At 38.1% G+C, this 3,737-nt stretch overlaps 1 non-coding gene across 1 annotated transcript; it reads right to left on the bottom strand.

Annotated features, from left to right (window-relative positions):
* Nucleotides 1–948: 948 nt before the first annotated feature.
* Nucleotides 949–1,059, bottom strand: LOC148691694 (small nucleolar RNA R71). The gene has a single exon (XR_015955373.1). It is a non-coding gene; the product is annotated as a small nucleolar RNA R71 (small nucleolar RNA).
* Nucleotides 1,060–3,737: the final 2,678 nt, after the last annotated feature.

The following is a 3,737-nucleotide window of genomic DNA, read 5'->3' as shown; positions in this document are numbered from 1 at the left end:
GTAGAGGAGAATCCCTTAGCCATTCCAGTATCCATTGGTTTACATCAATTTGCTTTACAATCTGTTTTCTTTACAATATGTCCATTTAATTGAATTTCGTCCAAATACAAATCCCCCCCATATTTTGTTAAGTCTTAGGCTTAAAATCTGTCTTATCTTGTGCTTTGAAGCATTTTGAGTCAAGCCCAAACCTAATTTTCGTCCAAAGTTGAGTTTAGTGTCAAAACTGCCCAGTTTGTGTTTTTAGGCAGTTTTGAGAGTTTTTAGCTTGTTTTGAGTCTTGTGAATCTGTTTTGAGTCCCTTGAGTCCTTTCAAACGTTTTTAAGTTTATTTTTGTTCATTTCATTGTTGTTTGCTAGTTGATTTTCATTCACACTTGTGTTATTTTATTTCAGGTAGTATATGTCAAATAGACTTGTTGAGTTAGGCCAAAGAATTGAACGGTTAAAGGGCCACACTTTGGACAACTTTGTGCCATCAAGTTCATCCATTAGCCGTGAGGAAGAGGAAAGGAATTCACCTAGTTCAACAAGTAAAGGATCTGAGCAATTTAATTGGGAAAGAGAAGAAGAGATGGCGGGCAACCAAGATGAACTTCGAGCTTTGGAGGACTTTGCTCAACCAATCATACCAAATTCACCTTCATGCATCTTGCTGCCCACAGAAGCTAGAAACTATGATCTCAAATCTTCACATTTCCATATGTTTCCCTCATTTTATGGCTTACCTAATGAAGACCCTTTAGCTCATATTAAAGAGTTTTACAATGTTGTGAGTGGTTTACCTTTGCAGGGAGTAAGTGAAGCAAATTTGAGGATGAGAGTGTTTCCTTACACCTTGAAAGATAAGGCCAAGAGTTGGTTGATGACTCTAACACCAGGTTCCCTCACTACATGGGATGCCGTGGCTAAGAAATTCTTGGAGAAGTTCTTTTCCACTCAAAAGACAGCCACATTAAGGGGACAAATCTTCAACTTCAAACAAGATGATGGAGAACCTTTCAATGAGTGTTGGGAGCGTTTTAAAGGCCTCTTGTTGCAATGTCCACACCATGGGTTACCTTTCCACTTACAAATGCAAATTTTCTATGATGGACTAACCCAAAATTGTCAATCAACTGTTGATAATGCAGCAGGTGGAGCATTGAAGAAAAAGAATGCTCAAGAGTCATATAACATTTATGAGATGTTGGGGTCTAATGCTCAACACAAAGATTTAAGGGGTAAGAAAGTTGGAGTCTATGAAACAAGTTCTAATCATGAGCTTTTGTTGCAGGTAGCTAACCTAGAAAGGAAGCTTGAATTGTCAATCAACTGTTGATAATGCAGCAGGTGGAGCATTGAAGAAAAAGAATGCTCAAGAGCATATAACATTTATGAGATGTTGGGGTCTAATGCTCAACACAAAGATTTAAGGGGTAAGAAAGTTGGAGTCTATGAAACAAGTTCTAATCATGAGCTTTTGTTGCAGGTAGCTAACCTAGAAAGGAAGCTTGAATACTTGCTCAACATGGTGCCAAAAGCTAATGAAGTGTGTGCCATTTGCAACATACCAAGCCATCCTACTCACCAATGTCCATCTAGGGAAGCTTACCCCGAGTATGTTCAAGAACAAGTGAACCTCATGAATTCTTACAACCAAAGGCCAAGGAATGATGTGTATTCCAATACATATAACTCAAGTTGGAGAGATCATCCCAACCTTTCATGGAAGAACAACAATCAATTCCAAAATTTCCAACCAAAACCTGCCACTACCCTTGAGGATACGGTTAAATTGTTAGCCCAAAACACTTTGCAATTCCAACATTCCACCAATAGCACTCTCCAACAACATTCAGCAGCTCTAACCAAAATGGAGACACAATTGGGGCAGATTGCAGATGCCTTGAACAAAAGAGAAGTTGGAAAGTTTCCAAGCCAACCCGTGATACTTCAAAGGAACCAAGAGCAAGCCAAAGCAATCAGTACACTTAGAAGTGGTAAGGTTATTGATAATAGAGTTGGCAATGAAGTTACTAATGAATATGATCATGTGAATGCAGGTGTCACTCAAGGAGACAATGAGAAATCAATTGAGGAACCAAGCCATGCCACTTCCTTACTTGAAGCACCAAATCTTCACAAGGCCGAGAAACCATACACTCCACCAATACCATTCCCTGGAAGACTTGCCAAGAGCAAGCAGGATAAGTCATTCAAAGAAATTTTTGATATACTAAGCAAAGTGAATGTTAACTTACCTTTGCTTGATGTCATTAGGAACATGCCGGCATATGGGAAGTTCTTCAAGGAGTTAAACAGCTACAAAAGGAAGTATGGACCACATGAGAAGGTAGTGGTGTCTGAGAATGTGAGTGCAGTTTTGCAAAGAAAACTTCCACCAAAGCTCAAGGATCCAGGAAGTTTCTCTATCAACATCACCATAGGGGACAAGAAAGTAGAGAAGGCAATGCTTGATTTGGGTGCTAGCATCAACTTAATGCCTTATTCAGTGTACCTTCAACTAGGTTTGGGAGATTTGAAAGCCACCACCATTTCATTACAACTTGCAGACAGATCAGTTAAATATCCAAGAGGTATAGTAGAAGATATCCTAGTTCAAGTTGATAAACTAATCTTGCCTGCAGATTTTGTAGTGTTGGACATGGAAGAAGCTCCTATACATGATCGTGAGTTGCCTATATTGCTTGGGAGACCCTTCATGGCCACGGCCAAGACCATCATTGATGTGCAAAATGGACTCCTCACTATGACAGTGTTAGGAGAGACAGTTCAATTCAAAGTGTTTGAATCTCTTTCTCATCCTTCTTCATCTCTTGATTGTTATGCCATTGATGTGCTTGATTCACTTGTATTCTCTAAGTTCTTGCAGGCACAATCGAATGAACCATTACAAACTGTTTTGAGTCAATCTCAAGATGAGTTTGATGAAGAAGATGCACTCATGGAAGAAGTAGCTGCTTTGGAAGCATTAGCATTATATCCTTTGAATGTTTCACCTCTGTTAGAGCCTTTAGAATCATCAATGTCACATTTAACTCCTTTGATGCGAACTAAGTAAGCACACAAATTAAAACCCTCTTGTGACAATTGTAGTATATGAATAAGTAGGGATCGTTCTTAACCGGGGATTAGGAGGGATTGCAAAATCACTTGGAAACTAACTCAAAAACGTAAAACAAACATTAAAAACACTAAACTAGACTCAAAGAGTGCAAACTAAACAATAAAACACTAAAACAAATCAAAAGACTCAAAGAATACAAAACACTTATAAACACAAACTAAGACACTTTCTAACTAAATTGGACACTAACGTAAAGGGGGATTGAGATTTTGACGAAAATAAATTAAATGCACAAATTGTAATTTAAAGGCAGAATTTAAATATGAATGTGATGAAATATGGAATGAATGCTAGCTAGAAGGTTCTTCTCCACACATGTTACACTTGCATACAAAATGATGTTCAATTGGTCTTTCGATAAATTATGAAACTCAACACCCCGGGTTAATTAGGTCCGCTTAAATTAACCGTCAAGTTTTCCTTAAGTTAATGAATTGGATGATTGCATGCGACAACCCAAAGCATTCCCCACAAGTTCCCTACATGAATTGCATAATAGAGATACAAGCAAGAATCATTAAGCATCATGAAAACTATAAGTATTGACGAGGCATTCGTTACTATGATTGCATGAAACTTATGCCAAGAATTTATTTAACGCGATTGT

The sequence above is a fragment of the Pyrus communis genome, chromosome 13 (assembly GCF_041283825.1).
Source record: "Pyrus communis isolate YQ-2024b chromosome 13, ASM4128382v1, whole genome shotgun sequence".
Lineage (NCBI taxonomy): Eukaryota > Viridiplantae > Streptophyta > Magnoliopsida > Rosales > Rosaceae > Pyrus > Pyrus communis.
The sequence above is the reverse complement of the archived record's forward strand: the minus strand, read 5'-3'. Positions and strand labels throughout refer to the sequence as shown.